Source organism: Gymnoscopelus braueri (assembly GCF_963280865.1).
Source record: "Gymnoscopelus braueri genome assembly, chromosome: 8".
Lineage (NCBI taxonomy): Eukaryota > Metazoa > Chordata > Actinopteri > Myctophiformes > Myctophidae > Gymnoscopelus > Gymnoscopelus braueri.
In genome coordinates this window covers 39,750,207-39,764,180 of record NC_137609.1, presented here as the reverse complement: position 1 = coordinate 39,764,180, position 13,974 = coordinate 39,750,207, and the positions used below count along the sequence as shown (strand labels likewise).

At 41.1% G+C, this 13,974-nt stretch overlaps 2 long non-coding RNA genes across 2 annotated transcripts; both read left to right on the top strand.

The window, feature by feature from the left end:
- The first annotated feature begins 6,786 nt into the window (after window positions 1-6,786).
- On the top strand, window positions 6,787-8,062 carry LOC308090002. Its single transcript, XR_013933582.1, has 3 exons — window positions 6,787-6,854; window positions 7,349-7,513; window positions 7,943-8,062. It is a non-coding gene; the product is annotated as an uncharacterized lncRNA (long non-coding RNA).
- Window positions 8,063-8,723: 661 nt separating this feature from the next.
- Window positions 8,724-11,180, top strand: LOC308090561. The gene is made up of 3 exons (XR_013933634.1): window positions 8,724-8,960; window positions 9,286-9,564; window positions 10,938-11,180. It is a non-coding gene; the product is annotated as an uncharacterized lncRNA (long non-coding RNA).
- The last annotated feature ends 2,794 nt before the right edge of the window (window positions 11,181-13,974 follow it).

Here is a 13,974-nt window from a genome sequence, read left to right as displayed (position 1 = left end):
TGACCCCAAAATGTATCATCTCTTCGGGGCAGCCAATGGATCTTTGCCACCAGGTTTTGTGCAAATCTTCCCATCTGTTCTTCAGTCGTTTTGTATGTTTTGACATCGATGTCCGTTTGACATTGACCTCGTCAAGCTCACAATGTGTGGCATTGCCAGCTTGTCGGATCAGCTGAATGTACGTTAAATAGACCAACTTAGGTCAGTTGCTTGACACGTTAGTGTTGCAGACAGGTCACATATGCATCGCACACATACGGTGCTGTGCCCGTGCGATGTGGGAAAAAACTGCTTCCTAACTCCCTGCATTTGCCAATGATCAATGCAATTTCAGATCAATTGGTCAAGCTAAATGAATGAGGATGTACGATATTGTATATGGTCCCTTGCATAAATAAATAAATAAATAAATGTGTTCTTACCGGGACCCAAGCAGAAGGCAATTTTAACAAATATGATGCCGGCAAAGCTGAGAAAGGGAACCCATGAGGCTTGGTCCTAAAGAGTTGATACAGACAATAAACAATGACAAGGGGTCGCAGTATGGAATGCATATTTCCATCTCGGTAAAGATTGATTAAATATAATAATAAAAAACTGAAATTTGGGTCAGGTAGGTTCTGTAGGGGGACTGGGGAGTAGCATAAAGTATGTTTTGAAGAAAATCCTTGAGTCTCTGGGATGCATTTTTGTTCTTGTCAGGAAGCCTGCTACATAATCTATCCTTCTGTCATATTCACCTATATCTGTCCAGACTGTCCTTGAGTTTTTCCTCCATTTTATCTGTTCACACCTAGGCAGCCAATCAGCCACTGCTTACCAGTCTTCTCAGTTACTCTATTTATAACCAATACTTTCAATTGATCGTGTGTGTTGTGCACAAGTGCTAATTTTGTGTTTTGAAGTAGTTTAGTTACTGTTTGTGATTTATATCATGATATAAGTTTGACAGTTTATGTAGTAATTCACCGGCGAGTTGTCTAAGTGATGACGTTTTAACTGTCTCATCTGTTGCTTAACGAGTAGCATTCCTGTTGAATATGTTTTTAATACCAGTTTAGCTTATTATTTCCTGAATGCAATGTATAACAATATATTGTATATGGTGATTAGTCCTATTTGTGAGGTTTATGTTGGATAGTATAGTTCAGGGGTGTCAAACTCATTTTGGTGTCCGGGCAAGATTGGTCAAATGGTGACTTGAGGTGGGCAGACTGGGCACGCAGACACGGAGACACGCATGCACGCTCATGCACATTCAGTTATACATCATTGTTTTTCAGTCTGTTGTCTCAGTCACTGCTATAACTACAGCATATCACTTTAAAAAAAATTATGAAGATTATATACAAATTAATTATGAATTAATTTGTATATAATAGTGTCCCACTGGAAGGAGACCCCGGGGCAGACCAGATGGGGGGATTACATCTCCACACTGGCCTGGGAACGCCTCGGGATCTGTTGCCCCCGCGACCCGGCTCCGGATAAGCGTTTGAAGAATCGATGCATGGATTATAAAAAAAATTATAAATATTTTCAGTAAATAGCTACAGTACACAACATTATTTTTTTGAGGCCTACTATCAGCAATGCAACTCAGACAATGACTCAGTCGTTTTTATTGAACAATAACGACAATTCAGAAAATGTCAATGAATCAAAATAATGACACTCAATGCTTTTTTTCGGTTTTAGAATAGAAAAGAAATAACCCTAACAGTAAAAGCTCAGGTCAAAACAACATCATTTTCTTTTGTTTCTTTTTTTTTTTACAAAAAAATGATGTACCTGACATCTCTTTGCTTTAACTGACCTGTCAACATCAGGGACCAGGTTCTGAGCAGTAGTAACTTTCATAATGTAATAATTACTATAAAATCTCCATGTCTCTTCAGCTCTTTATAAACAAAAAATGCATATTTATTTTTTCTATTCTTTTGTCTTTGTTTTAGCCAAATTTTATTACTTGCACTACATTTTAAGTGACCTTTTTACTTTTGGAAAATAATATTGAAGAAACTGTTAACTGGTTAATGTGTGTACTGTCACTTTAAAAGCGCAATTTATACTTCATCGTACAACAGTGTCACGCACCAAACATGGCCGATCTCCAAGCTCACACCGCGTCTGTTCGCACCACGTTGTGAGCTTGTTGATCAGCCATTTTCGGCAACGATAGACTGAGAAGACAGCGCACATTGAATATGTCACAGTCACACTAGGCGACACTAGTCATTCATTCGCGTTTTTAAGAGTTTCCTAAACAGATTATTATCAATTGGATTATTAAAATTGTCAACGGAGACAGAGGACGAGTGAAACTTTTGAGCGTTTCACTCGTAACGGCCGTTATTCCACCGCACATGTAAACGCAACGACGCAACCACCCGTACAAATGGAACCAAATGGACCCTTACGGTCCCCTTAAAGAAGCGATGTTACGATGTATAGTGAGCCAATAAAATTCCTCGTCCTTGTTTCCCTGGGCAGCGCTGGTTAGCAGGGATCTATACACTTTTAGACTGACATGTTTGTGCCAGCGTGGGTGATTAGATTTATTTCTTGATCTCCTCTTGTCTTGATTGTTTAGACATGACTTGGCCATTGTTCTCACAAAACAAGTTTGGCCACTATTAGACCTTCGCAGTCAGAGGCAAGGGGGGTTGGGGGGGATAACTGCCTGCCGGCTCCGCCGTTTCTTTTGTCTTTTTTTTCTCTCTCGTTTTTTTTCCATTAGAGCTAGTATGAAAAGGTGTTTTTTCAAATCACTTCGCGGGCCGCAATGGACCTTTCCGCGGGCCGCAAAATGCCCGCGGGCCGCGAGTTTGACAAGCCTGGTATAGTTTATGAAAAAAAGAATAGAGTCTGCACACTGGTAAAGTTGCAAAAAGTTCCACTTGGTAATTTATTGCTCGTCAACGTTTCGGCCTGTTCAGACCTTCATATGTCCTGATGAAGGTCTGAACTGGCCGAAACGTTGACGACATATATGTCCTGATGAAGGTCTAATAACGAGATCATGACACTTATTTCAGTTACACTGAACTGTTCAGGAAAGTTGGAACCACTGAAGAGGTGGAATGCCTCAGAGTACAGCAACATGAACACAGTGAGGCTGATCTGGGTGACATGCAATATCCACCAAAACGCATGGTCCAGTATACTGTATTCTGAAGTACAAAAGGTTACCTGCTATTCTGCCATAAACATTTACAGCTTCCATCAATGGAGAAATAATACCCAAGGCACCTCATTCCACTGCCCAGGCAATGTGACCCTGAGAGACCCAGTTCTCATTACACGTAAGGTCGGAATCCTCACCAACTCACATTGTTCAAGGTAGGTCAATGATGTCAATCAATTGATATTACAATCAATCTACTGTGGTGGATGTGTTCTACTTTCAGTAATCATTCAATGTGTTGTAAACTGTACTGTGATTCTTGTTGAATCTTTGGATTTCCATGATGTCTGTACCTACTGTAAATGTTGCCATCGATTCTGAAGGTCTGTGTCAATCAATAAAAACGACTGCATATGGAGCCAGAGTGAATTTATTCTATTTCTATTTAACCACAGCCTTTGGTGTGTGTTACCTTTCCTGCTATTCTTCCATCAATAACACACCATAAACACTTATATTCTGTTTGTATGGCAAATTTATGAAAAAAGCAAACTGTATATAAATTAATAGTATTTTGTTGTGCATTATGCTTCCTTTAATTGTACTGTTTTATACAATGGATAGCTCAAAGGACAATCTGATTGGTTTAGAGCCATGTTATTATAACCATGTACCACAGCTACTTAGCTGTGTGAAGTCTAATGTCTATACAGTTCTGCATCACTACATGACGCAGAAGAAAGGTTTCCAGTTGATTGCCCTGCTCTTGTTGCTAATACATTCGTAGAGTAGAGCAGTGGTTCTCAAAGTGGGGTCCGGGGACCCCCAGGGGTCATTGAAGAGGTTCCACGGGGCCCCCAGCCAAATGATTGATCGTTAGGAATATGAACCAAATCGACCGTTATGTGTCTGTAACTCTGAGAGTGTACAAATGGCAACAAATGGACCCTGACTGGTCCATTTGTTTCCATTTGAATGCTCTCAGAGTTTACTCAACACTGATGATACTACAGTGTAGACTGGGGGTCCCAGAGATAAACATTTTATCAAATGGGGGTCCTTGGCTTAATCCATATAAAACCTCCTTAAAAGATAAAAGATCCTTGAAATTAAAATGGTTGAGAATCACTGCTATGGTAAAAATCTTCTCTTATGGGGGTTCCCTGGCATACATTTTCAAACAGGGGTCCGCGAGATAATATGTGTCAATTCGGGGGTCCTTGACATCAGAACCACTCTGGAGTAGAGAGTAGATTAATAGCATTTCAAGACACGTTTCCTGTGTTTCACAAAGTGGTGAAATGCTCAGCAGCATTGTGGCTGCACAGAGACGTCTGTCTTCCTGTCAGTCAGTGTTGTGACACTTGCACTTCACCCCTTTGTGGTCTATCGTTCTTGTCTTTTCACTGCATTGTAAAACGTTGTCTGAGATTGTCTTTATTTCTCTTATCTGAATCTGTAAATTTATGTTACCCCACCTTTTAGTTTCCTTTTGCTTATTGTTTAGCTGTTAACCAATGCGCCCCAAGAGAGGCCGGAAGCTCCCAGAACTGCTCACACAGATTAATTAATTAAAAGTAAAGCCAATAAATGACATACTGTAGCCCTGAGCTCTCAAGAGAATACTTGAAATTTAAGTTCTGTTTTTCCCATGGCCAGGGAAGTACAAATTCCGTCAGTGAACAAAATAACTGATGAATGATCAGTAGGCTGACCGACCGAAAGAGATTATTATTGGGTCTCAAAAGGTCAAAGTGAAACGGATGGTTGAATCTTCATGAAACCTTGTGGTAATGATACTGTAAGTAGGATGCCCCCAATACATGGTTAACTTTTGGCATAGAAAGGTCGAAAGTGAAGGTCGGAATCAGATCAAGGTCACAAGTACAATTAATCGTACGTATCTCAGGAAGAGACATACTGTGGAACACAGAATAATTGGTGTTTTATTTTCTTATTTTTATGCAAGACATTTATTTCTACTTCTAAACCATGTATAATAAGACCAAAGATGATAAGAGCTTATCAGATTTTTTTCAGAACTTTTTCTGAAAACTTTTCCCCCCCCACACACACACACAAACACACAAACACACACACACACACACACACACACACACACACACACACACACACACACACACACACACACACACACACACACACACACACACACACACACACACACACACACACACACACACACACACACACACACACACACACACACCGCTACCCTGCCTCTCTCTATTTCCCTGTTTCACAGAGGAAGTAGAAAGATTTTTCAGAAATGGTACAGCGGAGCCGTTGATCACAGGAGAGGATGGCTCACATCTGGCCCTGTGTGCTCCTCTGTGAGTATATCACTATTACTACTAATAGGTCTATTGAACTATAGGATTTGAACCATTTTAATGAGTAACGTTTTGTTACTGTATTCAAACTGCTATGTTTGAATACGGAAGCATGTCAATGGAATCAATGTATAGGTCCCTAGTAGTTGTTTTTATAGGATGCCAATGTTTTTCACGATTCAATAGTTTTTTTTACTTGACGTAGATTAATGTATTATTACCAGCAATAACAACCAAACTAAAAGACCACAACTTTGATGAGGAAACTACAGTACCTAAGTTTTCAATGCTTTCCTGAAACCACTGTCCACACAGAAAGCAAGAAGGTACTAATTAGCTTTGTGATTAACACTACTGTATTGCTCAGCAAATATTTTGGTCAAGCATCATTAGTCGCTGATATTAAGGAATCATTAGAATGGACAAATTATTGCTGCTTGTTATTTGTTCTTATTGAACTTTGAGTTAGCTGTCCATGTTGGTGTCCTGTGAACTAGGAATAATTAAAATGCAAGTATTGATATTGTCTGATCAATGTTTTTCAGTACTGAGTAGCTTGCTCTCCTATGGACACAGTGAAGGTGAAGATTGATTTTCTGTTTATTGTTTATCAGTGGTGGAAAAAGTACTCAAGTAAAAGTATCAATACTGCAATGCAGAAATACTCTGTTACAAGTAAAAGTCTGGAATGCTGTACTTGAGTAAAAGTACAAAAGTATTGGCATCAAAATGTCCTTAAAGTTCTAAAAGTAAAAGTACTCATTATGCAGAATGTCCTATTTCAAGTTTTCACATGTATACACAATCTTTTGAAAATAGCAGATCTACAAGCTCACAATGTACATTGTGAGCTTGTAGATCTGCCATTTTCAAATGGCCGAAATGTATATAGGGCTGAAGTGGTTAATGTATGTTTTGTGATAATAATCAAAATCTACAAAGTAACTAGTAACTGAAGTTTTCAAATAATTGGGGGAAAAGTACAATATTTGGATCCGAGATGTAATAGAGTAGAAGTAAAAGTATTGGAAATTGGAAATGCTGAAGCAAAGTACAAATACCTCAAAATTGTACTTAAGTACATTACTTAAGTAAATATACTTAGTTTCTTTCCACCATGTTTATTCTCTTAATTCACTCAAGTCAGGATCATATTTATGGCACATACTGCATCCTCTCAATATATTACTATATAAATGCTGTGTGTGTAGCATTTGGTTTAATTCTAATTGTTCTTTGTGTAGAGAGACCAAAAGCTGTTCTGACCCTGGAGCCCAACCGCTCCCAGATATTTACTGGAGAGTCTGTTACATTCAAATGTGACATGAAAGAAGAAGAGAAGGATGACTGGCAGTACACGTTTTACCACAAAGGTTAGAACACTGTCAGACAATTCTCTTGCACATTTTATGCTCTTAGCTCTTTACACTTGATACACTTCCTCATTTTACTGTACTCGTATTATATCTTGTTATGGCTGTGTGTGTATGTGTGTGTGTGTGTGTGTGTGTGTGTGTGTGTGTGTGTGTGTGTGTGTGTGTGTGCGCGTGCGTGTGTGTGTGTGTGTGTGTGTGTGTGTGTGTGTGCGCGTGCGCGTGCGCGTGTGTGCGCGTGCGCACACACGCACGCGCAAAGTATTTTTACTTTAATTTTATAATGGAAGGCAATCATGAACATGAAGTCCGAGATCCACATTGTAGCCATGCCATTTCTATGTCGATCTTGAGATCCACATAATGTCCTGTGTTTATTATCTTTCTTTTTTTTTGTACCACAGTCTGGTGTAGCATACTACCATTGCACACACAATGTGAAAAATACATCTCTTAAGATTCTAATTAGAATCAACATTTACTTCCGTCTAAAGAGCAAGATGAAGATGAAGATGGTGTCGATACAGAAACTAATAATCTACATACATTAACTAAACCAGAGGCAAAAGACAGTGGTCAGTACTGGTGTACTGGTGTTCTTCAAACAGATTACAACGAGATCAACAAAACAAGTAACAAAGTCACTTTGATTGTGTCAGGTATGTCATATGATCAAACTTTCTCATCACTATGATTATGTTTTGATTGATTAATTGATTAATTAATTGATTGATTGATTGATTGTATACTTAATGAATATGCTTATTAACTGTACAGGTAGTAGAGTCAAAGGTTATGCTAAACTAATGGCCCAAAAAGCCCCAGGGACTTGTTTCCATTGTGGTCCTTTGCACTCAATTAATCAGTAATACATATTATACAGACATTTAATATCATTCACAACGCTCATACAATAAAGAGAGAAATATCCTGTATCAGGGACTGACGTTTTTCAATTCTAACAGGCTCAGGGTTGTGTCAGGAAAGGAATCCGGTGTCAAACCTGCACCAAATCAAATACTATGTGGACAACAAAACAAGCACAATAATGACACAGATCTATTTTATTTCTCCTTCACAAATAACAGCTACACCAAGGGCTACGCTTACATCAGACAAAAAAAGTGTACTGGCATCAGATAGTGTGACCCTCACCTGCACTGTGGGCGACAGTACAGCTTCATGGAACATCTCCTGGTACAGAGACGAAAAGAACTCTGACCCAGTGAAGGTGACAAAAGAGTCAACCTACACATTCTGGCCTGCTAGCGTCACAGAGAGTGGGAGACACTGGTGTCGAGGAAGGAGAGGAGACCCACCATACTACACAGATTACAGCAGCTCACTGCATATCCCTGTCTCTGGTGAGTTGTATACAAACTATACACAGATACACACACTATACCTCGTTTGATTCTTATAAAACAACTAACAATCAAAATGTTTAACCCATTCAATCCGGGAACGCATCTCTTAGTCATATTTTATACTTTGGCTTTTAAAAAATAGCAGATATACAAGCTCATAGCGCGGCATCGAGTGCCGCGCTATGAGCTTGTAGATCTGCTATTTCTTTTAAATCATGAAACTTTGTGCAAATATTTGAATATATAATTTTTTAAGCGAACATTTGCAACTCAAATCTTTGCTTCCGGAGGTCCCTGGAACAAAATATTTTACAAATGTTCGCTTAAAATAATATATATTCAAAGATTTGCACACATTTTCACAATTTTACAAAAATAGCAGATCTACAAGCTCATAGCGCGGCACTCGGTGCTCAATAGTTAACGCAGTTCTATTTGACTTGTCTGTTGTAAATAACAGCTAAACCAAATACTACGCTGAAATCAGACAGAACAAGTGTACTGGCATCAAACAGTGTGACCCTCACCTGCACTGTGGAAGACGGCGGAGATTCACGGTGGAAGATCTACTGGTACAGACACAGCCTACCGTCTGATCCAGTGGAGGTGACAGAAGGGTCAACCTACAGAATCTGGACTTCTACCGTCTCAGAGAGTGGAAGCTACTGGTGTCGAGGAGGGACAGGCGATCCACCATACTACACACACTATAGCAACCCGGTTAATATCACCGTCTATGGTGAGTTTACAATCACAAGGTTTAACCCATTCAATCCGGAAACGCATCTCTGTCATTTTATGATTTCTTTGGCTATTCAAAAATAGCAGATATACAAACTCATAGCGCGACACAGAGTGCCTCGCTATCATTAATTTTTTATCATTTTGGGTGGTCCTTGACATGAAAAAGTTTGAGACCACAAGTACACCTAACTGTGTGTGTGTGTGTGTGTGTGTGTGTGTGTGTGTGTGTGTGTGTGTGTGTGTGTGTGTGTGTGTGTGTGTGTGTGTGTGTGTGTGTGTGTGTGTGCGCGCGCGCGCGTGCGTGCGTGCTACTTATACAGAGCAACCTGTGGCTGTTCTCAGCAGACAAACCGACTGGCCTGAGATTTACATGGGAGAGACTATTATTCTGAAGTGTACAATACAGGAAGAAAATGCTTCTGGCTGGGAGTACGCATGGTGGAAGGATTATAAAAAGATCAAGAATTACATTGAAGAAGATGAATTTGTAATAGGTCCTCCTGAGAAATTTCCCAGTAGTCCATACTATTGTCTCGGTCGACGTAAGCATGACCAACAGTTTTCCACATTCAGCGATACCAGCACCATGTCTTTTAAAGGTATACGGTATACTCTGTATAGCTTTGATGGTCTGCAAAATCTATTCTGTTTTTCTTCACAACCATTCTATTTCCCCACCTTGTTGACTGCTCAATTGCTAACAATGTACTTAAGTTAATATAATATAATATAATATAATATAATATAATATAATATTAATATTTGATCTTAAAGCACTTCTGCAAGTGTTTCCACAAGCACTATCTGTATGTTTCTATGACGTGCAGTGCAACTTTTCCCATGTGTGGCACCCCCTAGTGTATAATATAATTAGCCTTGCTTTCCTCTTCTTGTCTTCTTGTCACACAAGACCTGTCTGTGCATGCCTTCATGGTGTTAATGTACTTTGATCTACAGTATGCAAATGTTTCACACAAGCACACATCCAATGTAAGTGGCATTCATCATGAATACACCTGTGTATACACACAAATGAAGACTACGCACGTTCAATGTGAATCCAACTTAGGTCTTTACTTTACTTAAGACTACGCTACACTACACACTAAATTTGAGTTTTTGCGAATGCAGCGGAAGGAGGCGCGCCTCCGCGCAAGTGGAGCTTACTATGAAACCGTGCTCGGCTTGTGTGTGAGTCTCTCTGTGTGCACTCACGCTCTCATTGGCTGCATCCACTACCCATGTGACTCACGCTCTCATTGCCTGCCTGCCCCTGGCTCACATAACTCACATGCGTGCACTGCCTGTAAGCAGCCACCCGAGTGCGCCAGAGTGCAGGAATTTAGACAATGCACTCACACACACACACACACACACACACACACACACACACACACACACACACACACACACACACACACACACACACACACAGTCAATGTTCTCTCCCCATCACGGTGAAATAACACGGATTACAAGTCCGTAAATACACAATATTTTCGAGCTGCGTTCGCTTCCCGCGTTTGCACGTCTTACTTGTTTTTTATCAGGCCCAATGAATCACATCTGCAAGTGTCAGTGTCATTTTTCGATTTCCTAAAATGACAGTCCCCGCCTGCATTAGAACGATATCAATTAGGCTTCAATTAGTTTGAAGATGAATGGGCTTACAGTATATAGGAGGGGTGTCTGGTCAAGTGAATATCAAATATCTAAATACTGAATCAAGCAACTAAAAAACTGTTTGATACAAAAGTATGAGTAGAGGTCAAACTTAACGCAGTGTGTTTTGACAGTGTCATGTAATTCAGACTATATCTAAGTTATATAGAAAATGGCAAGGGGGCGTTGTGAATTGGAGAGGGGGAGTCAATATGCAGCCTTCAGGCATTGCAGGAAATATCAATATCTTCAGACCTTTTTTATGTCAGTAATAACATTGTATTTAATCCCAATTTCTTTTTTCCAACAGACAAACCCCAACCTGTTCTGAGATTGTCTCCTCCATGGTTGAGTCCTGGAGACTCTGTGACTCTGAGCTGTGAGGTTAAAGAATCATCAGAAGGCTGGAGAATCTCCTGGTACAGGGCTGTTCCTAAACCATCAGACAACACCTACATGTATGAGCCCTTACCTGGTAGCCACAATGGGACTGTAGAGAGTTCCTACATCATTCCTGGTCCTACTGGCACAGGAGGATATGTGTGTAAAGCTGGGAGAGGAGACCCAGTTTATTACACTAAGGACAGTGAACCTCAGTTTGTGTGGTCTGGTGGTGAGTGTGACTCATAATTCATCATTCTTAATTATTTTAGGTTGTTTTCTTAACCACTTTAAATCTGGCATCCCTGTTTTAGGCATGCAATTGTATGTGAAAATATTCAAATTTCAAAAGCTTCACGATGCAACACGCAAACTTGTGAATCGGCTACTTTGACTATTCGTTGTACAATGAAATACATGCTCTTCTGTAGGCCCCCTCATTTCCCCTAATTGTATTTCTCTTTTCTTGAGTTTAGTTCAGTATGTTATTCTAATGCTGTTCTTTGTTTGACCTCTGATACTGTGTTGTGTTTTAGATGTTCATTCTTCAGCTTCTCTCACAATGAGTCCTAACAGAGCTCAGCACTTCACCTCTACGTTTGTCTCTCTGAGCTGTGAGGGAAACTCAGGGTTACGGATGTAACCCCGGTTTCTTTAGAATTCGGAGTAACATACTCACTATGGGATATCAGCGCCCCCTGGCGTTGATGCAGAGCTACATACCATAAACTCCCGGGCCATTCATTGGCTGAGAAGGGTATGTCACGTGTCCGGTAGACCGGAAGAGGTATAAAACTTCTTGCGTGACGTGGCTCATCCTCTTTAACACGCTCTCTGGATGCAGATGCACACAAACAGGGGTGTTAGGTGAGTATGTTACTCCGAATTCTAAAGAAACCGGGGTTACATCCGTAACCCTGAGTTTCTTGTCTAATTCTCCGTAACATACTCACTATGGGATACATAAACCCCCCTGGGGCTTATAGCCATACCGAATCTCAGGTCCGCACGCCCCCTAGCCATAAGGCCCCGTCCCCATGGACGTGACCTTCGGCCTCACGGGCGCCCCAGCCCTCCGGGCCGGGGTGCGGTATATAATTGAAAGAAAAGGACCCTGACAGACCAAGTCTGCCTATTCAACTAATGAACAGACACAAGTCTGACCCATAAGTGAAAACAAGGAAACAGGGCCTCCTCCCCTGGAAACCTACCAACGGTGGTTCCGAGGGGACTCAAGAGAAGGAAGGTAGAGAAGGGAAAAAAGGCGGGTTACACAAAAGACCTGCCTAACCTCCCCTACCCTAACTAGAGACAGCCGCTATGTCCAGTACAGCGTGCGCCACTGACGCCGCTGCCACATCCAGGCTGTAGTAATGGAGACATCCTAAATGCAATCAAACTCAGAAACAAAATGTACTCTGAGTTCAGGAAATGCAAAGATGTGCAACTACTTGAAAGATGCAGAAATCAACGAAATGTAGTAAACAAATTGGTCAAAACTGCCAAAAAGAATTTCTTAAATGAAAGTATTGAGGCAAACAAAAGCCACCCACAAAAGCTGTGGGAAGCGCTACAGAAATTGGGCTGCAACAACAAAATTCAAACCAAAGCTACAAACATCTGCATTATTTCAAGTGGCGTGCTCATTACCGACAAGCAAGCGGTAGCAAACTGTTTTAACAGCTTTTTTACCACCATTGCAACCCAGTTGGTAAGCAAACTTCCTCAGCATTCAGGTTTGTACGGCTCTGACCACATCCATGCTCACTATGTTAAACTAGGGGCTAAAAAAGACTCCTTTTCATTCAAACCAGTAAATGCTGATGATGTGCAGAAAAAACTACTCGCCCTCCAGCCAAACAAGGCCACCGGCCTTGACAATATCCCCACCAGATTCCTCAGAGACGCAGCTACTGCTATTGCCCCCATAGTAGCCCAAATCACAAACCTATCCATCAGCCAGTGTCACGTCCCACAGGATTTCAAGTTGGCAAGAGTAATCCCTCTGCATAAAAAAGGAAGCAAATTAGAACCTGGCAACTATAGGCCTGTTTCCATCCTTTGTTCCATCTCAAAGGTTGTAGAGCGATTAATTCAAGAACAAATCAACAGCTACCTCAGCGAGCATAAACTGTTGTTTGAATTCCAATCGGGCTTCAGAACCTCCCATTCCACTGACACATGCCTACTGTATCTGACCGACTACATCAAACGTGAGGTAGACGCGGGCAAATACTGCGGCATGGTCATGTTGGACCTCCAAAAAGCGTTCGACACTGTAAACCACTCAATTTTACTTGATAAGCTGAGGGCGATTGGTTTTGACTGCACATCACTAAACTGGATGAGATCTTACCTGGAGGGAAGAGAACAAGTGGTTGACATCAACGGAACCATGTCCTCATCCCTCCCGGTGAGCTGTGGGGTTCCTCAGGGCAGCATTTTAGGGCCGTTACTGTTTCTTCTATACATTAACGACATGAGTGCTGCCTGTAACTGCAAATTGTTCCTGTTCGCTGATGACTCGGCACTCCTGATCTCGGGAGAGGACAAGTTGCAAGTTGAGGAGGCGCTCAGCTCCGAACTCTCAAAAATCCGTACTTGGCTTACCGATAACAAACTGTCACTACACCTTGGGAAAACTGAATCCATTCTCTTTGGGACCAAACATTCCCTCAGACAGATGGATGTAAATGATTTCAAGGTCAAAGTCGATGACACAATTATCTCTAGCAAAGAAGAGATTACCTATTTGGGTTGTGTACTTGACAAATACCTGACAGGTGATAGCATGGCTACAAAGGTGGTCAAAAGAGTAAACCAGAGAACCAAATTTATGGGCAGAGTTTCCTCTTTTGTCAACCCTCAGGCCCTCAGGACCCTCTCTGGGGCCCTGATTCAACCACTTTTTGACTATGCTTGCACCTCCTGGTACTCCAACACCTCAGTGTCACTGAAGACTAAGC